The sequence below is a fragment of the Vidua macroura genome, chromosome 7, assembly GCF_024509145.1.
Source record: "Vidua macroura isolate BioBank_ID:100142 chromosome 7, ASM2450914v1, whole genome shotgun sequence".
Lineage (NCBI taxonomy): Eukaryota > Metazoa > Chordata > Aves > Passeriformes > Viduidae > Vidua > Vidua macroura.
The window spans coordinates 35,173,378-35,199,533 of record NC_071577.1 but is presented as its reverse complement, the minus strand read 5'-3'; the positions used below and the strand labels follow the sequence as shown (position 1 = coordinate 35,199,533).

The following is a 26,156-nucleotide window of genomic DNA, read 5'->3' as shown; positions in this document are numbered from 1 at the left end:
CAGTTTTTACCAGATGAAGAAGCAGATGCTTTATAATCATATCTCTTAATGAATCTCTACCAACAGATCTGCTATGACAGGGTGAAAACAAAATACTGAATAGGTCTCCTGTTAAGATATGGATCCTTGAGACACTGAAAATTAATAATAAATACAATTCAGCTGTCTTTAACAAATGAGTTTTCCCCAAATAAAACATACATTTGTGGCAACATTCAGTACTTCCATTAGTACTTTCTACAAATGAAAAACAAACATCATCCCTAAATTTAAGATAACCTAACTTGTTTGCTTCATGTTTTTTTAAGCAGGAAACACATCTATTGTGCATGTTGTGTTTACATAGTTTTTGCTTACATGTTTACAATTGGTTTTGATTCTCTGCACAGAACCACTCAGAGTAAAATTCCTGGGAAGGATACATGTGAACTTTTGCTTTCATAAAGCAAATATTAGCACTTGTATCACCATTACTTCTGGAAGCACATCCTACTCAGTGGTGACAACTGAAGCTGTTCCCCAAATGCAATGGATTTTGACAAAGAACCATATCCTGAAAGGGTCAGAACAACTTACCTCAGCCTTACTGACCCTGCTTGCTGCTCCTCGATTCTCCAAAGCTAAAAGCAAGAAGAAATACAGCCCATTCCTTATTCTGTCATTTGCATGAGATGCACAGGACTGCCTCACCTCTCATCTGTACCTCAATTCTTCAGCCCATTAGACCAGTCAGCTCCAGTAACTATGAAGGAGCAGCAGATCTGAGCCAAATTTGCTCTGAAGGGGTTTCTAAATTGGAAAAGCCTGAAAATAACTGCTGTACACAATCTCTTTTAAGAAAGTGTTCAGTGACCTTGGGCCAGCTACCAGTAGTTATCTGCCCACTCCCATCTCACAGCTAAATCAGCTTGATTCACTGAGAATTTAACTCTAAGCAAAGGTAGTTATTTGCAATTATTTTCAGGTCCATCTGTTGCCTTGTCTCTGTACCTGCTCTACCCATGGCAGCTGTGCTTCAGAGGCTGCTTCCACCTGCTGCATGGCCTTTATTTAAGGAAAGCCTGATTTTACCTAAGTACACTTCTCAGATTCTTCTGAACAGCCTCAGCTTTTTGTAAAGTTTCCCCTTTACAGCACTAGCACCAGACAACTGATTTTCATAACCTCCTGATACACCTCTGAGGAACAGATTAACATCTCACTTTTTTGCATGGATTTACTAAGCCAATCACATTTTTAGACTGAGAAAACTGGAAGAAAGCAATAACTTTAAATCCTTGATACTGGAGTCTGTGTTGAGGAGCTGTCTGTTTTTTTAGTATGCCTGAGCACACAAAGTAAATAAAACAAAGGACCAACCAAGACACACTGAATAATGGGAAAATGAATGAACAGAGCTTCTGATGCTCTGTTAACATGTACCAAAAGAGAGGGAGAAGGATGGAAATAGTTCAACAGTACTGCAGATCTGCCCTTCACTTCAATTAATCAATTAATTGGGATTTGGGTGGGCTCATGGGAATATTTACCAGAGCTACAAGGTGAGAGAACACAAGCTTTCAAGATGCTGTCCTGAAATGGAGAGGTGTTTGGAGAAGGGCCCTTGCAGTCTGTAGACTGACAGCCAGACCACACTGAGTGGCCACCAATGGTCACCAGGGCAAAGTGGACCCTGCACGAGCAGCCTGAAGGTGAGAATAGAGATGCAACCCTTTGTTCTACCATGCTTCACATGGCGAGGAGACTAAATACTACTCTGAAGAAATTGTTTATGAATCATTGATCAGCCACTGTCATCAGCTCTGACAAAATGGTTTTCCAAGTACCAACCCCTCATCACAGCCCATTAGACCAAATGGCTGGGAACAGAGAGAGCTGCAGTTCACAAAACCAGTCAGGGAACGACAGGGTGGAATTAAATCAGTGATGCACAGGAAGACAGGTCTGCTATCTGCAGGATGAAACAACTTAGAGGGACAATTTTCATGCTAGAACCTGCACTTATTACTCTGCAGGCTATCATGAACAAAGCAGTAGAAATGAGGGAACATTATCAGACAATAGCTCTAAGAATTTTCAAGCAGTGCTGTGCCTGTCTGGACACAGCCCAACAAACCAGTCTGTGTGGCCATTCTGCCCGGCAGAAATGTCTGACCATCAGGACAAACATGCACTGGGAGCAGGAGAACAAGCTTTAATGGATGGGGTAAAAGAAGATTCTGGTTTTCAAAAGAAAAATGAGATGTATTTTTAAAGGGTGCCAAGTTCCTTTGCTTGGAGTTTTTTCTAATGAAGTGATATACTGAATAGTGTACAGCAGCCAGTGCTGATTTAACTCAGAGTTTGTGTTCATTGTCTTCATTGAACACTTCCAGATCCCAAACAGGATGGGCTATCACTTCTCCTGGTCTGTTAAGAAAGGTACTGGCTTCACCTGATAATCGTTCTGCAAATATACCAGATTCTGTTAAATTCAGATCTTCCAGGAGCTGATCCTTCTACATTGAGCAAGTAGGCAGAAATAACATTTAAAAAGGAAATTCCTCAAAGCATATTTAGGAATTAACTGAAGTGCTCTCCTAGTCAAACAAATACTTATGCTAAACTTAAAGCCACGTGAAATTGATTATTGTTAATTAATTACCTGCACAGTGTAAAGAAAGCACAGGCTACCTTCCAAAAAATGAATTTGCACATATTTTCATCAAAAGCTGTATCAGATCTCCATTTTCCTAACTTTTAAGAAGAGATCTTAAGATTCAAAGTGACTTCCTACAACAATAACATGACTTTCAAAAATATTATCTTCTTTCCCCTGTCTGAAATTGAGTATTTATCAACATTATTCTAAACAAAGTTACTTTTCAACCTCTCAGAGCTAGACAAGAGCACATACCCAGTCTCTTACATCTTGTGCTGGAATTATCTCAACTTTTTCACTGAAAAAGTGACTAGCTCGTTAAGAAAGCACCACATACACAGGAACACACAAAGAAGAAGTTTCTTCGCCCCCAATAATAAACCCACAAAGCACTGGAAAAAGCTGTTTGAAGAGCTGCCCTGTTAGGAGGATGCTGGGCCAGCTCTCTCCCCAGGAGCAGCTCAGTGCAGGAAGCAGATCCCAGGAGCTCCACCAGGGCAGGCACAGGGCAGCAGGTGCACACGAGGTGCTGCACATTAAACCATTAACAGCAATGGTTTACCTCAGTCTTTCAGTGAGGGATTGCAGCCATCACTCTGCTGGTAGGATGGCTGAACAAACTGTCTTCTGCAGGGTACCCAACACAGCCCAAAAGTCAAATCCAGCCTGCCAGAATCCATCCCAAAGATGGTTCAAGCAAATCAGTGACCCTGTCCTGCTCCCTCAAGAATGAGGAGAAAAGCATGTTGTGAACTCAGTCCTGCTGAGCCTCTTCCTTCCAGCATCCCTTCTTCCCATGGCTCAGGCCTCCAGGATCAAAGTGGCTCCCTCCAGGGTCACACCAACAAATTCCAAGTGTGTGTACTGCATATTCCACTTGGATGGTGACAGCCTTTTCCTGAGCAAGGCTCAACACTGCACAAAATGCAAAGCTGTTATGAATTAACTTTTCATCCCCTCTCTGGAAATACTGATATTTCATCAGTGGCTGAAATAAAGATCAACTTCTGAAGTTTAACTGGTAAATAACATTCTCTTCCTCCAACTTTTTATTCCTAGTAAATAAATAATTCAGAAACCAAATACAGTTTGTGAAATTTGGAGGGTTTGGCTTAAAAAAAAAATCCAAAGTAAGTCCTTCTTCATGCAGTAGCATCAACTCGCAAAAACTCATTCAAAATAAACATGGTGTAGTTACAGAGATACTTATTTAATTTCCTCTCATTAAATGATCAGTGAATAAAGTATTACATAGTATTATATAATTAATATGTAAGTGTTTTATATAAAACTATCAATATTTGTTCAAGGAATAATTTTCATTTTTCAAATTACAAAGAAGGCAAATTCTTGGGAAAAACACCATCTTCTCACTTCTTGGCTGAGGAAGAATACATTTATGAATATAAAAATGAAGGAAACAAACAAACCCAATCAAAATAGTTATGTCTGAAGTGAAAGACATTCTAAGGCCAAAGACAAAGTTACTTCTGCACTGCCCCACCTGGATCCAGCTGGATCACACAGTTCTAGGCAGCATCAGCTTATGAAGGCCAAACTACTTAAGAGTGAAAAAAGCCATGTCCCTTTCTCATTGATCACAGAAGGATTGGTGTAACAGCCACCCACCACCTGAGTCACACTCATTTGGTAGCATAAAATGCCTATGGCTTGAATTTTTTTTGTTTAAGAGTTTGTCTTAAAAGCTAATTAAGCTAATATAAATTCCTACAATTGTTACTAGTAAGTAGAAAAAAAATGAACTTTGCAAAAAATAGGATTGCTTTCTTAATTAGGAGGATTTGTATCCCTTCACAATTGATCTTTTTGAAAGAATTGCTGTTGTATTTCCTAAACAGCTAACTAGTAAACTAAGTTTCCTGCTGGATGATCCAGAACACAAAAACAGATGTCTGAAAGGTCTATTAAAAGCAGTAAGCTTAAGCATTTTTTCAATTTGTTCAGTTATTACCTCCTCTGAAAACATACTTAAGATATACCTACAAAAATTTAAATACAGTGTTCAGCATTTATTGATTTCAATCCCCATCCATCACTGCATCATCTGAGCGAACAGAATTACTCACTCTTACACAATTGCAACAACATACATCCATCCCCTAAGTTAGAAAACATATAGGTTAAGGAAGCACTACACTTTTACATTAGTTGTAGTACTTCTAACATGAGAAATTTCTCCTTTTTGGGGCAAAAGAAGGGAGCAGAAGTTGGGTTACACACAGGAAACTCCTATGACACTTACTGAAGAGGCAGCCTGTAACACTTAAAAAGGTTTGAGGCTTTTTTAGAACATGATATTAAAAAATGCTTATTTAAGTCTATGTTTGCTCTGGAACCATGCAATAGCAACTAAGTTTACACAAACCCAAGCTTTGGGGCTTAAAGCAGAAGCTCTGGCTGCTTCTTTGTGCTTCATGCTTACCATGTCACCCTTGCCAGCCCCACAGCTCTGCTGGAAGCCTGTGCCCTGCCAGGAGACACAATCAGCAGCCACACCACGAGCCAATTCATGACTCTCTCCACACTTTTCCAGTGAGAAAAAATACTGCCACGGACTGGGCTGTGACAGCTGAGAAACTCCATATACACCCTGTCACCCCTGCCTGGGGACAGTACACTCCAGCAGAGAGAGGGCAGGCAGCTGGGGTCACAGACATCTCAAAATAGCTGCAACTTAGAGTCCAGAATTTAAAAGCACATCCTCATGGTGCTTCCAGCAAAAAAGCCCCAGCACGGCATAACGTAGGACGTGGGAAATGCCCAACTTTTGAGAAGGATGATGGTGTAGCTATAACTGATGACACTGAAGTCAGCAGCTCAAAATTAGCAAGGTAATATTATTAGCTGTAAAAACTGTAACATTGCTTACATGCTATTTTCAGGCTTTTCTCTTAATTTTCTTTTCTATCCTAAGGCTTTGAAAAATAAAGTTGAACTTTACCTCAGCTGTGAGAAAGCCCACATGCTCAGCAGAGCTGGAGCTAAAACTGCCTAGTTTACATCAGCCAAACTCACTGATAAAAATCCCTCAGCATTAGCCTTGCATTATTGTTCTGTAATGAGGAAACCCACTGTGCTCTGTATTAGATATCCCAGACCATCCCCTACAGCAGTCATCTATGCACTTCCCTGGAGAAGAAATGCAAGATTATTTCTTACAGCATTTTTCATTTTCATTGCCCAGTCTAGTTTTACAGGACCCAAAAGAGGCGTATTTCCACCACGATTCCTCTTGGGAAAATATTCCATTCAAATAATCTATTGCTGTTGGGTTTGTTTCCTGGTATACAGCCAAAGTGATCTTTAACCCTCCTTAGTTTCACTCCATTACTCTTACTCCAACAAATCACTGGCATGTGAAAGTATATTAAATGAAGACATTTTTTCCCTAAATGCTTCAGTTACACACAATCAAGAGTTCACCAAATCGAAAATGCTAATCTTTCTTCTGTGCACTTGGAACAGGAGTTTGTATAAGTCAACAGAAAGTTGATTCCAACTGTAACAAAGAAATATCTTTCTTTAGCAGATTCACAGTTACTATGGGGTGGTTTGGGTTGTTTTGGTTTTCTTCTCTTTTAAAATCCTAAGATTTGTGAAAAGCACCAGCCTGCGCTCTCTGGAGAGAGGTGCTGCATTGTCATTTGCTGCAAAGGAGCTGTACAGAGCAGCAGAACGTTCTCCTCATTAACTTCTGCAGACTGGCATCACCTGCAAAGCTCACATCGAATTGGTACAATTGCTGTCAGCAGGCAAAAGCTCATACTCACAGATGTTGTCAGGAGGGGGCTGATCAGACATTTGTTGCCCTGTTATCTCTCATGGCAAAGCAGTGGTCACATTTGTGCACACAGCTGCATCTTGGAGATTCTGAGAATCACAGCTCATTTCAGGCCTCCTCTATGCCTGTGTCAAACTTTGTGCAAAAAACAACTGATACTTTAAAGGAAGGAAATTGAGAAAAAACGGCCTAAACTCAATTCTGCCAGAGGACCAAACTGCATTTGATGCTAATTTGCCCCAACAGTCTTGAAATTAAACTAATCCACAACAGCTGATTAGACACATCCTAGGAAAGACAGTCAGCTCAAGAGGTAGGGCTGCTCACACGCTTGCTTTGGTGAATATGAAGCAGTAATCTCTAAAAGCCATCAATGCGAGCAAAACTTAACATCTTAGGACTGGACTGCAGCTAAACTGGCTTAGATCCACAGATCTAAAAGTTCACAGAATCATAGAATATCTTGAGTTGGAAGGATGATTGAGTCCATCTCACAAATTAGTCCAACAGAAACTGGCTTCTGAATTTCAAAGACAAGTAGACAACTTCTATCATTCTATTATTCAAAAAACATCCAGGTATTGTTTTGCTTATACTTCAGGATTTAAGAACCATTCTGATATAATCTGTTTAAGATCCCTTTTTCCACTACAAAAACAATCCAAAGCTTGGCAGTTTCCTGTAAGTTTCCCCACTTACACAGTCTTAGTTGCTCAAGACAGAAGAATATTTCCCAAGTAAGCAGCAAGGCAAAGAGGCTGGCACAGGCCTGTCAGGGTGGCCTGGCTGTGGAGTAAATAGATTTGGTTTCATCTTGGGTGCTGTCAAACAAGGCAGACCAGAAGCAGATCTGAGTCTGCTGCTTTTTGCCTCCATGCACACACAGGAGACACAACCCCACAGTGAATCATCCCACGAGGCCGCCCCGCACACGCGGTGCTGCCACGGAAAAAGGCTCTGCCAGAGCAGAGAAACAAACAGCAGGAAAAATGAGATTTACTACCAGGAAATCAAGAAGTCAGCCAACACCAAGTGCCGAGCCCCTCTTTACAAGCAACTCTGGAAACCTCTGCAGGCTCAGACACCGTAATTTATTAGTAACCCAGACTAACACTTGATGATGTTACTGCTATATATCTTTCCCCTCAGCACTCAGTGAGCAGAGTCTCACACTTGTTGGAGGGAATGGCACCTTTCCAAACACAACTGCTATTTAATCATTAAAAATGATGCCTGGCCTGAAAAACAATATTCAAAACCACTGGCTACAGAATAGAAGTGGATTTTGCTTGATGATCTTATTAATATAACTAATCATAGAAACTAACTCTGGGTATAAAGTTTGCCACACACAAATTTTGAGCAGGTTACTGCCTATGGAAGCTTTTCTTTCACTTCTAGTTATATCATACTTTCCTTCTCTCTTCCCTTCCCCTCTTTTTTTTAAAGGGAAAACCCCCACTTCAGCAGAATGTTACTAAAAATGCTTTTTTTTTGCCATAAACAAGACAGAACCTCCCCTAATGAGGCTTCTCATGAGATGCAACAGTATTAATTCAAATCTTTCCGATTTATTTACTGTATTTTTTAGCCTGGATCAACCACCTGCCCAGTGGATTTTGCAAAACTGGCATAAAATGTATTTATGCAAAAACTTCTTCAGTATAAGAAGTTTCAGTTTCTTAGAAACTATATCACCGATCGCAACACAAATATTATTCTGCTGCCATTTTTAAATTAAATTTGTTCACTATATGCACATAAATAAACAAAAAAAAAAATCTACCTTGACATATTCTGCAGAGATCAGAAAAACCCACTGAAAATAGATTTCATACATTTTATTCTTCTGAAACCACCATATGCCAAGTGCAGTGCCAGATCCAAGAGTGAGATCACACCCACTTGGACAGTCAGTACAGCCATGCATTACATTAACCTGCAATCACACAAATCAGCCAGAGATTTCAAACAACTTCGTCTTCAGAATAACATTTTCAGAACTGAAATAATATCACTTTAAATAAGTTCAGATAGTCACTATGCAGAACTTTCCAAATGCATGAAAAAAAAAAGCTAAAAAGAGGTATAAATCCAGATGTACACAAATAATTGCTGCAATTAACTTTGCACACAGCACAGACACATTAGTTAAAATGACTATTTTGTCCTGTTACAAGAACAGTTACTCAACTTGGTATAAAAATATCAGTGTGCCCACTGGTACATCTGATACTTTCAAAAAGGAGCTAAAATTCAATATTTTCATTATATATTGCTCAATCCCTGAAGCTGAAGAAACTGTATTAACCACTCGTTATATAAATTCATTACAAAACAGTTCTGGTTTTATCTTCAAGAGTTTTGATTACAAACAAGTAACTCTGAAATTAATATCAGTTAATAAGGAATCTGTTTTAAAATTTAAGAAAAACTGCCACTAAAGAGTGATAGTTTTGTTGCTGAGGTAATGTCTACATATGAAGTAATTCAGAATCCTATTGTCTTCTGTGAAGACAGTAAACATGTGTCTCCTCTAAAGAATTTAGAGAAATTATCAGCTGATCTGAATCACTAGATTAATTTATTAAGCTCTTGAAACACCAAATAACTTGTGTTGAGATTTTTCTTCTACTTAACCCAGTGGCTTTTAACTTAAACTCCATGTACTGAAATCATCTGTCCTTCATAGGCTACAGGCTACGCTAATGGAGAAAGCAGATTCATCAATCAGAAACCAAATATGAATAAAGAAAGCCAGGAAAATGAAAGCTTTTGTGAACTTTTCCAAAGAAAAAGTCAGCATGGAACAGAGAGCTAGAAAGTAGAACACCAGAGGAGAAAGTTATACCAACTATTCCTCAGGCCAGAGGAGTTCTGCACCTACACCTAATTCCAGTTGTCCAGGAAGCAACAGCTGATGCAACCACCTCAAACTCTTCTAGAGACACCCAAGTCTAATTAATTTGCTGAACATTCAGCGCACAAGAAAACAAGGCATTTGAAAGAAATCCAGTGCAAGTCATCAACCCCCCCCATTTCCTTCATCTCCATTAGCAGCCCTGCTCATGAATCGATTTTGCAAAAGACTTGACCAACTGGTAAGTGAGCTCTTGGGAGGGGACCAACATTAAAGGAACTACCAGGAAGGAGGCCAAGAGAAAGCTTGGCTCCCAAGTTTCACCCAGTGATCCTTTCCACTGCACAACAATAAGAGGTTCCCACCCCATGAACTTTGGAAGTTTCCCAACTGCTGGAGACATTTACTCCACCAGCAGCAGCACTGCCTACGCCAAGAGCTACTCTGTTGCATTCTCCCTGGCACACAATTGCTTTTTCTTAAAGCACACAGGTAAATTACACCTCAAATGATACTTCACCCTTGAACTACTTAAGAACTCAAGTCACAACATAGTGCAAGGAGCAAATGCCACACAAACCACGGACACGCTGATGCAGACTGTTACAATTAAAAGTAGCATGTGTAATATTTTTCACCAAAAAATGAAGTGATAAATGGCTTCTGGGAGATGCAAGACAATATCAAGGATAAGTAATCTAATTCAGGGAATTTGGACATGTGAGCTCTCTGGATTATTCCATGCCAATGACTTTCTGAATCAGCTGAAAGAGTATCTGACTTTCCACTACATTTCCCAAATGCTATATGCAAACACTCATCACAACAACGTTGACAGATACATGCATGGTTGCAAAGTGATTCCTTGTACAAAACATAAAAAAACTAGTAGCTGATAAAGAATAATTTTAAACCAGGCTACCAAAAAACACATTGGAAAGCTATTAAATTTGGATAAAATGGAACCAACAGAGTTGAGGTTTCTAGCTGAGGGTTTTTAGGTTAAGCTCTTTCCAATACTGAACATACACTCCTGCCAAAATTCCACCACACAAGTTGAATAGCTTAAACATTACCAAAACCCCACATTTATGCAAAACACTACTCTGTAACACAGTTACACACACTTCTTAAGAAATCTACTGAACTAAGGCAAGCTACTATCTTCTCTCGGTTAAGAACTACATCTAAATTACCACCACTAAAACACCTCCACCTCTCACAGAGCTGCAACAAATCTCCACTAAATACCGAGCACAAGCTGACTGAGAGATTTCCTACTTCCATGTGAAGGGCCAATTCCAGTAGGAAGCCTTTTGATATGACTGGGACAAGAAGCAACAGAACGTCACAGGAACATGAACTGGAAATTTTCTCAAGAAATCAAAGGAAGGAAGGACTCCTGTGATTATGTACGTATTTTGTGGAGGGGAAAGGGAATCGTGGAATGGTTTGGGTTTGAAGGAAACTTGAAGATCATTTTGTTCCAACCCCCCTGCCATGGGCAGGGACACCTTCCACTATCCCACGTTGCACCAAGCCTTGTCCAACCTGGCCTTGGACACTGCCAGGCATGGGGCAGCCACAGCTTCTCTGGGCACCCTGTGCCAGTGCCAAGGTACAAGAGGCTCTTGGAGGCCACAGGCAAGACCATTAGTCAAGCACTGAGGCAAGTGCCTTCTGTTTCATCCCAAAAATGCAGGGCCCAGGACATACAGGACAAAACACACAGTCTTCATGCTTTGATTTGGAGCACAGTATTTTGAAGATCCCAGGATTTTATGACTACAGGTATCAGGCTGCTGCTTCTGGGAAGTGTAACAATCTCACTTAAGACTTCCTTAATCTCAACCAGGTTTTGCTAAATACACAGGAAGCAGACTGCTTTTGACAAGGAGACAGAAATGCCCATAAGGAGCATATGAACCTGTCACAAAAACTGTGAGAAAAAAAAACCACTAAAAATATCCACTTGTCATCAACATGAAAATATAACAAAAAAGAAAAAAGCAGGCTGAGGTGGTTTTGTAAGGCAAGACACACAGAAGCCTACGCCTGGGCATACCAAAGAGCCTGGAAACTTTCAACAGGACAAATTTCTAATTACCACCATCTCAACAACGGCATGGGATGCAAAGAGAAAAAAAGTGAACAGACGTGAAGAGATTGTATATGAAAGGCTGGAAAAACAATGCAGACTGTCTGCCAATGCAGATAGAAAACCTGGGAAGAATGAATGAAGCAAGAAATTAATGAGATTGAAGTACAAGTCAACTGTTTCCTGTTGCTGTCCTCAACTATTTCTTCTCCACTCTTATGCTGATAATAACAATTGGTTTTATTCTTCTCTCCTGTATCTTTATGTTTAATTGCTTTCAAAGGCACAAAAAACAACAGAGAAACACAACTATAGAAAAAAAAAAGGAGGAAAAAAAAAGTAGTTTTATGAGATTTCAACTGAACATGCAAAACTGTTAACAGCATGCACTGATGGTTGAAATCAGTGATTAGGGCCAGAAAGAAAACTTGGTAGCTTTTCAAATCCATTTTATATTTGTCTATAGCATATACAACTTTTTAATAGCAACAAGTAACTTGCGCCGCCTATGCAAGTACAGAATGTAATTTTTTATTTTCACTGACAGTTTAAAAGCAGGCTGCAAAGTACCAAAGTTAAAAGTTTGGCAGAAAGCTGTTTCAAGGGAATATAACACCAAGGATATTTCTGGATATTTAAAATCTCAGATTTCCAGATGAGAGTTAAACCCAGTTTCTGCTGATGTACCAAAAAGCCTGACAAGTTTGCAGCTTTATACACAAAAGGCATATTGTTTAAAAATAATTTTCCTTTCCTGAGTAAATATCTCCTTACAGAGTGAGGGAGAAATAACCAGGCAATAGACACACACTGGAAATCCTTCACAAACATTTATGGTTGTCCTGGCCACACATCCCAGAAGGCCCAGAGAGAAGCCAGGTAAAATACTTTCAGAAGTGACAGTAACTGCTAAGTACCCCTCTAAAAAGGGATATTTATTTCCAGAAATAATACAACTTCTAGTAAAAAACAAAAAAGGAGACATTTTTTGTTAACCTTTTTTTCTTATGGTTAAAACAAAATGTTTTGGCAGTCGTACAAATGGTTTAGCTCAGAACCACTGTGGTAAAAACTCCTGTAACCATATGGGATATCTATCAAAATAATGCATTCTGCAGAACTGATAAGAATAAGGAAGGACCCTGCTTGACTCTGTCACAGATTGTTCTTCCTGGCAGGAGGTTCGAGACAATCCTTTTTGTTCAAATACTATTTTTATTACTCTTAACATCTATTTAGAAAAGAAATTAAGAATACAGTCACAAAGCAAAGCTACGTTTTAAAATGGATTGCTAATTTCGGTATACTACAGTTAAAAAAATACCGAGACCTCATCGGTAACGCTCATACAGTTTCCTTTGTTTTGCCGTTTCCCATTCTTTACGGTCTTTCTCACCTACTTCTGCCCTCGAACAGCCTCAGTGTGATGCAAATTTTGCCCGGACTCCCGGGAATTTCAGCAGACGACATCATCAGGTGAAACCAGCCTGAGTCAACTCCACTTCCTGACCACGACTAAGATGGTGCGCGCAGCCGGTGAACCGAGGGGAGCTTTCCTCACACACCGTCCACGGAACCATGCCACAAACTTTGCCGCAGCCCAAAGACGGCGAACAACCTCCCAAATCAAACCCCCACCCGCCTTCTTTTGCTCTCTCACACGGCCTGAACTTCCCAAACCAAACCGCACTTGGGGGGGGGGGGCAATGAGGGCAGGGGCGGAAAACACCGCGCTGCTCCGCGGGGCTCTCCGCGGCCGAGCGGCGGGCAGCGCTCACCCAGGGCCCTCAGGAGCCCGAGGCGGGCATCGCTGGATCGCTGGGATCCCTGGATCGCTGGATCCCCGGACCGCGGAGAGCCGACACCGCCCGCCCCGGCGCACCGCGGCCCGGCCCGGCCCTCCCGCAGCACGGCCCGGCGCTGCCCCGGGCCCGAGGCCACAACAAAGGCTTTTCCCCCCGCACCCGCACCCCCGGCCCGGCACGTACCGGATCGCAGCGCTGGCGGGGCGGCGCGGCGGGGCTCATTCCGCCGGGGCGGGGACGCTGTGACGGTCACCGGCGCCCGGCGGGAGGCGAAGGCGGCGAGCCCGGGCGGCGGCGGAGCCGCATCGCTGCCCGCGCCGAGTCCCGCTGCTCCCGGCCGTGCCCGCCCCGCGCTCGGCACCTCCCGGCTCCCGCACGGCCCCGCTCCCGCTCCCGCCGCACTTCCGGGAGGGAGCGGTCACGCGGCCGCGGGACGCGCCGCTTCCATCCGGGAACGCGCGCGGGGCGGGGCGGGAGCCGAGCCGAGCCGGGCCGAGCCGAGCCGGGCCGGGCCGGGCCGAGCCGAGCCGAGCCGAGCCGAGCGCTGAGGATGAACGCTCCTGGTCTGCCGGGGCCCACAGCGGCTCTTCGGGGCTCACAGAGCCATCCCAGAGCACATGGCGCAGGATCTGCGTCGCGATGGTTCTGGACTATCTCCTCTGAGGGAGACTCCGCAGCCTCTCCGGGCAGTGTGTTCCTGAACGGAGCTCTTCCCCGTGCTCCGGTAGAATTTCCTGTGCCTTCCCGTGGCCTCGTGTTCTCCTCCCTGTCCAGAAGGATGGAGCATCTCTCCTGAGGGGCTGGGACAACGGGGTTCTTCAGCCTGGAAAAGAGAAGCTTTGGGGTGACCTAATTGTGGCCTTGCAGTACTTGACGGGAACTTACAGGGAAGATGAGGCAAGGCTGTTTGCAAGAGCACGTAGTGACTAGACAAGCGGGAATGGTTTCAGATGGAAAGAGCAGGTTTAGATCACATATTAGGGGAAAAAAAACCAGAATTTGAAGGTGGTGAGGTCCTGGCACAGGTTGCCCAGAGAAGCTGTGGCTGCCCCATCCCTGCAGGTGTCCAAGGCCAGGTTGGACAGGGCTTGGAGCCACCTGGGATAGGGGAAGGTGTCCCTGAGCATGACAAGGGGTGGAACAAGATGATCATCTATGTCGCCTTCTAACCCAAACCATTCTATGGTTCTCTTGCTTGGCACCACCAAGACCCTGGTATCATATTCTTGGCACCCCCTTTAGGTATTTATACACATTAATGAGGTTCCCTCTCAGCTCTCTCTTCTCAAGGCTTAACAGGCCCTGCTCCCTCAGCCTTTCCTCATAAGAGAAATGTTCCAGTTCCCCAATTATCCTCATTGCCCTCCTCTGGACCTCTGCTCAAAAGGGTCAGCAGGGCTCCTCTGAGGACTCCTTATTTACTTAATTTTTATTTTGTTTTGTTTTTCAGATGTTGACTTGAAATTGACCTGAAATTGACACTCACAAGCTCCATCTGCTCCCCAGTAATGGAGCTGGAGAAGAGCCAGTCCTCAGTGACTGCTCCCCCACGTACAGGGCTGGTGTTGGGCTCTCAGCTTCTCACCCTGCCCACAGATCTGCTCCAGGCTGGCACAGACATGGGCTTCAATATCTTCAGCCCACAGCCCCTGACCAGGACTCTTCTGCTCCCTCCACAAATGTTCACCACCCAGCAGTTCTGAACCTTGTTGGTCAGATCTGTTTCCTCTAGAACCAGGTGAATTTCTCTACATCACGGAAGTAGTTGCTTCTAAAAATAAATGGTGTGATAATTTGTAAATTACATGCACAGTACTGCAAAATTCCCCGTGGAGGTCTGAAAATAAAACTTAAGCAATATGTTTTGCTTTGTTTTTCAAACAAACAGGGCTTTAAAGAAAACATCCTCCATGGAGACGATTAAGACCCAGTGACACCTTAATGGCTTCTCTTGAGAATGAGCACTAAGAATACACACACACACATTGTGCTGTGTAAGGATACCCAGGCTAGCAAGGTCTCAAAATCGATACAACTGCATTAGTGAGGCTCAGAGCCCTGGATAATTCATCCTGCAGAGAAAAACTGCACTGACAGGGCCATGGTGCCTTTGGTAGTACTAGTTCTCTCAGAGCTATTTCATGAACCTGTTCAGCACTGCTCTCTATTTTCAGATGTCTCAGCGGTTTTTGTTTATTTGGAGTCTTTTGCACACCAGCCCTTTTAGGAAATAGCTTTACATCCACAGCCAGTGCTTACTCCATTTAGTGAGCAGGATTCTTGCAGGGGGACCACGCTGCTTTCATGTTGACCACTATTTAGAAGAAAACACAGTAAACATTTGTCATTTGTGAGAAACACAAGCAGAACACAGAGTATCAGAATGTTTGGTCTTGTGACCTGAGCAGTTGAGTGGTTGGAGACACTGTTGAAACTGGGAAGTGAAAGGTGACCATTCTTTCACAGGGCAGAATTCAGTCACTCTGTGAAAATCAGGTTGCATTCCTAGTTGTGACTGAAGATTTGCAATGAGAATCTTAGGATTTAAACAGAGTAACTTGGCACATAAGAAAATCAGTGAGTGAATCTTTGTATCTAGTAATCATCACCTCCCTTAAATCCCAGTCTAGAGAAAGTCTGCAAAGATGAATCATTAACAGAAGTTGTGGAAAACATGCATATTTGCCAGCAGTGAAAAGGTGAGATTACAGCTCATGCATCCCTTGGGCTGAAAAGTTCCTTTGCTCACCCTCAGATATTGGAGGGTGTGGGCACATGCCACAGCAGGGTGTGTAAATGGTGGCCAAGCAGAGCAACTGCCACCTTCCAGACCTGGAGTCTCCACTAGCAGAAGATTAACTTATTTTCCTGTACTTTTCATCCACTGCTTAGTCCTTTTTCCTGCTATGCCCCCTCAGATTCCCATTTTTGCACCCTCTCAGTGCTGAATTAAAGTGCCCCATGTAGTGTTGGTCTGTTGTGTAACACTAAGGTGAAATTCTGTCACATCAGTGACATCGATGTGATTTGCATTTTGGCAGCACTTAGTGGGTCAATTGAGATAAGTGACCCTTCATGCCAAATGTTTTACCAAACACAGAGTTTGTTATCTAGTTATGGCAGAAATGGTAGAGAAAAACAAGACAGGGTGAAGTGATTAAGCACACTTCCAGAAGAAAGATTTTGGCAGAGACCAGAGGAAGGACAAAACTTTCCTGGGCCCAGAGTGAATGCCCTGGGTCATGCTTCCTCAGACCAGGCAGGAGGACTCACAGGCATATACTCTTAAAATATACACCATTTTCTGGCAGAACCTTGTTAGTATTTATACTTTTCAAAAAATTTTCACAGAAAGAGGCTATGCTAGTTTATTTTCCTTAATAAAACCCAATACTAAATGTATTTAATTTCCAAATTACAGCCTGGGAAACTATATGTCTAAAGACACCTGAAGAAAGCACAATGGCTGTTGTAGTTGTTTTTAATTGTACACACAGCCAGCACTACTGACTCCTCTATTTAGACTGCCCATCACTTCTCATTATGAAAAAGCTCTCAATGCACACATTTCAGTGTGGGGAAGGGTAATTTAGTGTGAAAATATTTTTACTTATTGCTCCTAGAAAGATTAAGAAAGCTTATTAACATATAGCTATAAAAGGATTAGTATGTGGAGATTTTAAGTACTCTAGTCTGGGCAGGCAATACAGTGTGATCAAGTTTCAGGCTGTTGGGAATTTCACCTTAGATAAACCCCTCAAAATACAAATTCTGTCTGCTGTAGTATTAAACATGGTATTTCCTGTGCTTTTATGTGAAATACAATTTATTCGAGGTTGTAGATGAGATTTCTTCACCCTTGTTTTGTGATATGAGGTGAGATGTTAACTCTGGGTCCCCTCTCAGGGTAAATAGATTGGTTGTAGTATTACTCCCACAGATTTAAGGGAAGTACTTGCATATGTAAATATTAATTGAAATTATTTGCAAAATAATTTGTTGTGAGTGGAAGCCATTCTCCACCCAATAGGTAGTCACTTTTCAATGGTGAAATTTTATATCCTAATTACAGTTTCATCATAAATCTCAGAGATATTTCTGCTGAAAGGAGCCATTTATATACATGTGTGTAAGCACATTGCTGCAATAAGTTTTCAAGATCCACAAGAGGATTATGGCACTAAAATAACATTTTTGAAAGACATTCAAGACAGGAATATTAATTTAATCTATTTTCTTAATCAGTGTAATTATTTTATTAACATATTCTAGAGAAATCCATTGCAAGCAACCCAAGAGAGGGCAAGTATTACATGCTTTCTGTTTTCTTTTCCTGTCTGTTGTCCAAATGTGAGCACTTTCTGGAGGAATCAAGATAAATCTGTAGCGTCTTATTTCATTCAACCCTATTTGCTTTTAACAGAGCCAGCAGACAACACTGCAAATGTGTTGCCAAGATGTATGGGTGACTTTGCATTAAGTAAATGCAAAGGCAGATCTAGCTGATATAAATCACTATTATATGGGCAGTTTTAAAAGAGTGAAAAATTTCAGCAGGAAAGTTTTTTGTCTTTTAATAATAGAGGGGCTTCAGAATTCGAATTACTTTTTGGAATTTAAAGTTCCAGGGCATTAAGATATTACTCAATTTAGAGTGACTTTTCCAACTTAAATTATTTTTATATTTTCCTGGACTTCCTTTCCGAAAAAAAAAAAAATAAAAGAATAAAACTGTTAAGTCACAACAAACAACTGATTTCCTACAAGGTGATGATACAGCCCTGAAATTATTTAGTAGTGTTTCAACAGAATGGGTGTTCACTTGAAAAGATCAGTGTTTTGAAGCCAGCCCTCTTCACTGTGAAATATATGCTAATTTTGCAGGAAGGTTTCAGCAAAGATGCAGTTTCTCCTGACAGAGGAGGGTGACACTGGAGGGGTGAAGTGTTCCTGCCAGTGGCTGCAGCACAGAGCCTGCAGCCTGGGGGTGAGTCACAGCCAAGTCTCTGTTTTTCCTGATTCAGTGTGAGTTTTGATCTTCTATCTTTCACCACAGATAAAAACCACCAAGCTACTGTAACCACCAAGTCTTCTCTGTTTATACTTTGTTTATACTTTGTATAAACAAACACTAGTTTTAGCAGAGGCTTGAACCTGGGACTTCCAAATTTTGCCTAAGCTGAGCAGCTGCTGGGTTGAACTTCTCTTTCTTCTTCCATTAAAACAAATAAATAAACACTGGAAAGATTTTCATGCAAAATGTGAAAACATTTCAGTTTTCTAACTTTCACAAGACAGGCACATGTTTACTCAATAGTTTCCCACACATTTTATTTCAAGAAGTCCTTATATGTTATTAGTGTTAAAAAAAGAATTATTAAAAAGAATTTGCTTTGTATTGTCATGTTCCTTTCCATCAGTTTCTGTGTTTGTGCTATTTACTGTTATTCACTGCCTTGAAATAGAGAGTAAGGACTTCAAAGCAGGTATCTTATCTTCCTGTGGATATTTCTTTAATTCATAATGGCAGAAAACTTCCTGGAAGCTGGTTGCAGCACTGCATGACAATAATTTTTCTGCATAATGATTAGCTGCAAATCCCTGACCATCTTTGTTTTATTCCTCCCCAGTATTTTCTTATGTAGTATCACCAGTTTCTTGTAAAAAAAAACCCATATGCACCCCAACAAATCTTCTGACTGTGTACTTAGTTTTTCTTTGCTCATATTTGCCAGAACTCCACAACCATGATGGCTGTGTAACCATGTGCTGTGTCCTTTACTTTCCCTTCACTGCCACTGCTGGGTCACTGAAGGTCACAAGTGAGATGGTAAACCAGGGGTACTGTTTGATCTGCTCTGTAAGTCACAAACCTGACAGCCACAACTGGATGTAGTAACATTTTTTATAATAGTTTCTTTTGGGAAAGTTGTTTGTTTTGTTTTGTTTTAATATTTCTTTGTAAAATTAATGGATTCTTTTCAGATATTGCTAAAGGATGAGAAAACTTCTTGAAAGTTCTTTGCAAAAAAGCATTCATCTCCTTTCAAAAAAAAAAAAAAAAAAAAAAATTAAACCCTGTGGTTTTAAATGGTATGCCAGATTTGTCCTTCTCTACTTCCTTCTGCTCTCCAAACAGCACTGAAACACAAAGGGGCTTCCCTTCTACAGACTTCAGAGAGTGTGGAAACTTCTTTTTGTACCAGAAAGCAAAGAAGAGCAAATGTTGCTTTGTGGCTTACACTCATAAATTTGATAATGAAGCCAAATGCAGTCTTTTCCTCATTTCAATACCAAGTTGCTTTTAAAATGTCTTTAAAAGTAACTTTCATAGAGAGAAGAACAAGCATGAAGTTCTGAATTTTATGAAAGCCCCAAACATCATTATTTATAAATGGAGATATGCCCAGCATCTGAACACAATTCAGTTGGCTCAGAGAGCCTGTGAACAGACTCTCAAAAGAATCCAGATTCTTCACTGAATGAAGATCAAGCTGCTAAGGCACATTTAGAGGAAAAACCACACCTCAGTTCAGTTCTGTCCGAAAGATAAGTTGTTTTGAACTTTTTTACCCTTTTTGGTTGTAAGATTCTGTGATGTTGCCTCTTGAAACAGCCTCCTGCTTCCCAGCTGATAAACAAAATCCTTAGTTATGCTGCTCACAGGAGTACATTTCAATATTAATATTCCCCAAATTCTTGAGTTTCTTGACAGGACTTGATATAATTGTCTCTGTGCATGGTCAAAACCCCCATATTCCTTCTAACATAACATTTTGTAGGACTGAGCTCTTCTGCATTACATTAGAAACCAAACTTTTTTAGCATGGGGCACTAAATATAAAATACATATGTATAAAATACATAACTTTTAAAAAGGACTAAAATAAAGCAGCATTGCCATTCCAGTAAATTCCTATTTTTATTCCTGCCAAATATGCATAACAGACAATTGGATATTTACTGATTGTTGCACAATAATTTACCCATGGATTTATGAGTTACACATGAAATTGCCTATTTTGTTCAGTTCTGCATATTCCACCAAAACATCCGGTATTTTCTTATTCATTTTTTTCCCTATTGTGCAATTTTTTGGGTAGGAAATCGTACACTGGGGAAAAAATGGATTGGGGGAAAAATATTAAATTAAAGCTTATGCCTTCATGTTTTACACGTGACTTGGCCTTTGTTAATTCAGGAAGTTAATTAATCCCTAATGAATCATGCTTTTACTGTGTATCAAACAGCATTTTTGTATGACCATAAATTGTTTTTCACAATTTTTTATGGGCAATGAAAGTATTTTACTGGCTGTTTTTCTAATTTTTCTATTTCACCATCCCCACAAAAGATGTAATTTACACACCTTTATTCACCACTACTATCTATAATTAATCTGGTCATGTGGTTTTAATAAAATTTAAGTACTTAAAATATAAGAATGTGACTGTCCTCCAAGTTAATTTTAAAGTGTGTTGAACCATGTACACTAAATAATAAGCAATATTATATATATATGTATAACAATATCTTGTTACAGATATATATAGAGAGAGAGAGAGAACAATATCTTCAGTAGTCAAAATAACATAACCTGTGCAATAAGTTTGAGTTTTTGTAGGAAAATCTCCTAAGCAGAATGATTCCTGAATTTTACTGAAGAGATATGGGCTCACTGAATTTCATCTCTAAGAAATATTGGAGATTTGCATACAGATTTCCCCATTCCTTGTGAATAGATGTAAGGACAAATGGCATATTCTGAATACTAGAAAAAAGCACCAAACAACATTCAGGATTATTGGAAGGATTCCAATGCAAATGCTAAATACCAAGCTGGGAGCACAGAACAGCCCCGTGGTATTTTCTAACAGAATTATGCCAGATATTTGAAATTTTGATGAAGCCAACCTTTTCATTCTAAGACAATGCAGGTGTTTCTTACTTATTTTTTGTTTCTTTTGGCATCTACTTAGACTTAATACCTTTTTACCTATCAATGTGTGCTGTAAGTGCTGTAGTTCTCCTTAGCATAGATTTTGAGCCGTTGATGTTTTCATCCACTTCATTTCTCCTTTCTGGCAAGCATTTAAGTGTCTCTAGACATATTCTGATTCATAAGATGAATAGCTTCCCCTTGCTCTGGGATTTGGGAGACCAGCATGCTCCCTAGAGCAAAATCTCAGATGAATAATGTGGTGTGACAAGAGTACCACTCACTGATGCAGATCTGCTGGAGTCCCTTCAGCAGCTTAAAACTGCTGGTCAGGAAGAGGTAGATTAAGGCAGAGGTCTTCTGAGTCAGATTATGTAGTGGTAAAACAGGGTTAGAATAATTTTGCAAAGTTGTAATTGGATGCAAACTTCATTTGAGATTTCAGCTTTCAACTTTCAACTATGCTTTACCAAATTTACATAACAAAAGCTAATTAGTGATGAATATTGTGCAGCAAACTCTTGTGCACATTATGCTTAGGTCAACATTCCACTTATGTCAAAAGGTGAAAGTAGCTCAATATTAAAAAAAAAAAAAGTCTGTTGACACCATTGATTTGGAAAGATGTGATATTTTCATATTTATATGTGTGTTCATTCTGTATCTCTTCATTAAAAAAGAATTTGCCATAGTTATCCCAAGCATGTATTGAAATAACAACTTTTTGTAACCCAAAATTCAGGTGCCTAATTGCTTTCAACTCCTTCTTGTTTTATACCTTAAAATTAAATACTTGATATTTAGAATCAGATATTTAATGTGGTTATTTTATGCCTGAGTATCTCTATTAAATTCAACAGAATTATTTATAGTGGTACAGAAGGTGATTCAGTAATGGTCATGTCCAAAAAAGCAGGAATTCACCATGGAACAACTGCAAGATATTGTGTTTAAATTCAGAAAAATAAATAATAGCTCCCTAGTGAGTCTTAGTGAAAAAGACCAGATAGGTACAAATCCAAATAGATATCTTGCATTTCAGTTGTTCAATAATCAAAAACTGTTCAGTAATCAAAAACTGGAATGTCCTTTGAATTTTAGTATTTCAAAGTATTTACACAAGCACATCAGCTAGATAATTAAAAAGGAATAAGTTAAATATGGTCATCCTGGATAACTATCTTGAACTCTCTTTAAGTGCCAACAAAACTTGAAGTGTGTTATCTCAAAGCCATTGACAGTCATGGCTGCAGCTCTAAAAAATGTCTTCTAAGAACACAAGGATCAGATTTGTCGTCTGAACCACCTGTTTGGGCCTGCAAGTTTTAAGATCAGAGAAGATGACAGCATTATCTTCTCAAAATGAAGAGATTCACAGGAAGCTGTGATATAATGGCATACCTTGCGGATCTTCTCTGAGTCATGTCTCCCTGATGGCAATTTTAAGATCACTCTTGAATATGGACAATTTATTCTGGAGACAAGAAACAATACTTGGCAAGAAAGAAACAGAGATCAATTCGTACAACACATGACTGCTGTTAATCAAAGTGCCTTTGAAATACTTTTGATTTGGAGCTTTGGTATTCAGTTGTTCTAGAAATCAGTTCTAATTTTTCATCCAGTACTTTAGGAAGGAGTCTGAATTCCATAATATCTGGATGGAGAATGATTTCATTTTAGTGCTTTGATCAGTCTTTGTTGACAAAGGTTCATCAACCATTACTGAGACTGATTTTTTAGTTCTCATTTCAAAAATTTTATGCAAGGAAAACTTCTCACAAATGCTAATTTCTTGGAGTTACAGGCTAACTCAGAACCCAAAACAGAGAGGAAAATTTCCAACTGTTGATCTCAGGTAATATCACCTCCATTTGCTTCTAGCTCCTTGGCTGCTTATGTGTAAGGAGGTAGATAGCTCTTATCTCTTAACTGTGTGCACCTTGTCTCAAATGCTTCTACCAAAGCTTGGGAATTTGACTCTTTTCTACCTAAATGAACAATCACAAGAGTAGCTTAAAAAATTGGTTCATGAGAGTTTCTCATCAGTGGCAAACATATATACTTATGAGAAACATGGATGGTGGTATTGCGTTTCTGTTTTATTTAAAAAGATAAGTCTATCAATATTTTTCTTTGAAATAAATGGAAAGCTGTTTTCCATTCAGCTGGTCTCTTTATCAGAGAATTAGTTATTGAATGGTCAATATTGCTTGTTCTTCTCTCTGCTCACTGGATAATAGAGTGCATATACACAGAAGGGCTTTCAGAACAATGCAAGAGAGGGAATTAGTGCAAACTCATTTGTACAGATAAGGGAAACCTCTGAGGACTTGAGCCCAGGGCTTCATAGTACAGAACTGCCAGAATGGGTCCTGGGAGCATTTAGAGACAATGCTGAGAAAGAAAAACTTGGCCTTACAACATTTTATTCATAACAAAGTTGCATTTATAGAGTATGGCATGCTAGTTAAAAAAGCCTTAATTACCTCTTTTGAGTCTCAAACAACTTTACAAGTGCAGGCCCTGTTTGTAACTATTGCTGACCGTGGTGCCTCACCTGAAAGAAAAATTACCATGGTGTTAGTGCTATCCATGAAGATAAAGCTGAAGTTGAGCAGCAATTCTGTCTGAAAATCTGCAGCCTTTGAAGCCTTTTCAATTCCTGTGCTGTAAGGAGTCTTTCATGCAAGTAATAAATTGGATGGCACTTAGATGAGGAGTACAGGTTGAAAGACAGAAGAGTGGAGACCAGACAGTACAAATCTAAATGCATGGCTCAGGCGTTTGCCACAGTTCTGGGATTTCTGTAAGCAGCAGATAAAGAACAATTTCATTGTAAAGCTGGAGCTGTTACTGTTCAGCATTCCCAAGATGAAATTTGATTTATGGCCTCCACAACATGGCAGGAAATGCAATTAACGAGACGACACTGCAACACCTACAGAAGATGGTGATGAAGAAAAAAAATGAAGATACAATTGTTACAATTGTAAAATTTTTCATTTTTCTTATTCTTTTATTTCTGTACTTTCCCATTGTGAAGCAAGGACATAAAATGATTGACACTGTTACTAGGAATAATGCCTGAAATACTGGAATAAGTGTTTAGTGTCTGGTGAGAACTGTGACCTGGGACAGAAAGAGGCTTTAGAGTGAAAAGGATCAATCTTAACAGTCATTAATGCACAACAATTACAAAAGTTACGGGTAAGGGAACAGGGAACCAGAGCAGGCAGGCACTGTCTGAGAGAGCAGACATTGCTTCTTAAGGCAGAGAAAATGCACAAAAAGCAGGAACTAAAACACTTAACCCAAAATATTACTGAGTGTTTTATGGGCAGAGGAAATATCCCAGTGTTTGTTCCCTAAAGAAAATGGAAACTGAAGCACATGCAAGCACCCACAGAGGCTACCAAGAAACACAAGTTGTGTGACAAGATTCTCAAACAGACACTTCTTATGCAGAAGATAAAATCCTGGATGTTATTTTGGCACTGTGCTGTAAGCCCAGTAACAAGCTGGGTTCTGGCTGAGCAGCAGAGCTGCAATCTTACTCCAGCAATACTGATAAGCAACTGGTACGTGACCATGAGAGAGAACTTCAGCACTGCAGGACCAGTGGACTGGCTATCAAAAAATTCATCTCAAGTTGATGCATTGTTGCCTGAATTTTTAAACAACTGGCACAGAAATACCCTACCTTCCAAGAAAACTGCCTCCCAAAACAATCTCAGATGAGCCATTAACTTGATCTACCACAGAAATGTTTCACTTTTTTTTCTAAAATCTAATTTAGTTAAATTTTTTCTACTTTTTTCTTTTACATTAAAGTGACTTCTAAAATGTTTCCTAATGAAAACCCAAAAGGAAATAATTGTATAGCCTAGACACAGAATATTTCTTCTAAAATGTGTTGAATTCTCTCATTACCTGCCATTTTTCACACTTACCCAGACAAAATGTAATTCAAAATCACAAATAATTTGGGTTCTCTTCAGTATTTTGGAAAATAAAAAAGTATTTGGCCAAGGGAATCAAGGAACTTATGCCACAATAATGAAAAAGTGTGCCTTGGTATTGAGTAGCAGGCAGAACTCACTGCTCTGGAATAAGGAACTGGTTCCACTCTCCACATGAGAGACAGGACAAAGCCTGAGTTGACAAATCTGTCCAGGAGAACCAGAGAGTTTGCACATCCTTTGTTTGGGAATTTTGTGAATACAAAGGTCTCTGTGAATTCCTGTGTTATGTTCACACCTCACATTTTTACGAACCCCAGCCTTTGTTCTAGCAGAATCTCACAAGTGACACACTTATAGAAGAAGCCTAGCAAACATTAAAACTGACAGAACATAAAATGTTCTCAGTTCAGTGGCTTGGATATAAGCTAAAAGCAAAGAACACAGCACATGTTCCTGCACTTGAAAAGCTTCCCCCAGAATCTTCTTTCAGGGACAGCTTGTACTGTCAAATTGTACTGGAGTTTTCCAATCTGTCACAGTAGAGGAAAGCTTCTGAGCTGTAGAGATGCCTGAGAATTAAAAATATATAATTTCATCTGAGAATTTATAAACCTTTCTAGTTCATTTGGGTTTTTTCTCTCCCTTTGAATATCAGAAATACACCTTCCAACTCTTATCCAGATACAAACTACCAAAACAACTGTAACAATTCAAATCAAGTGTTGTAGTGTTGATTTTTTTGTATATTTTTAATGATAGTTCTTTCCTCAAAATTTAAATGTCAATCTAGAGCAAAGTGAGGAAGTGTTTTAATGGGAACTCCAGACTGAAGATCATTATCCATACTGTAGGAAGCTGGAATCCATGCTCAGTGATCTCACTGAAAAAACAACACAGTACAAATGAGAAGTTATTGTCTCTCATGCAAGAAAAGACATTTTTTAAGACCCTAAAAACCATTTAATTTTCAGGCTAATGAAAAACTCAGTCTCTGACTTAAAATATGTGGATTTAGCCTGGAAGATTTTCCTTTTTATGAGAAATCT

The 26,156-nt window shown here is 40.1% G+C and overlaps 1 protein-coding gene and 1 long non-coding RNA gene across 5 annotated transcripts in view; one reads left to right on the top strand and one right to left on the bottom strand.

Annotated features, from left to right (window-relative positions):
* The window catches only part of SPOPL (speckle type BTB/POZ protein like), a 130,025-nt gene extending 116,522 nt beyond the window's left edge, over positions 1-13,503 (bottom strand). For all 4 annotated transcript variants that reach the window (XR_008437864.1, XM_053982283.1, XM_053982284.1 and 1 more), the window contains exon 1: positions 13,390-13,503. The gene's annotated coding sequence lies outside the window, so the exon portion shown is untranslated. The remainder of the gene's footprint in view (positions 1-13,389) is intronic.
* Positions 13,504-13,716: 213 nt separating this feature from the next.
* Positions 13,717-19,081, top strand: LOC128810093 (uncharacterized). Its single transcript, XR_008437933.1, has 4 exons — positions 13,717-14,448; positions 14,657-14,944; positions 15,832-15,905; positions 18,091-19,081. It is a non-coding gene; the product is annotated as an uncharacterized LOC128810093 (long non-coding RNA).
* Positions 19,082-26,156: the final 7,075 nt, after the last annotated feature.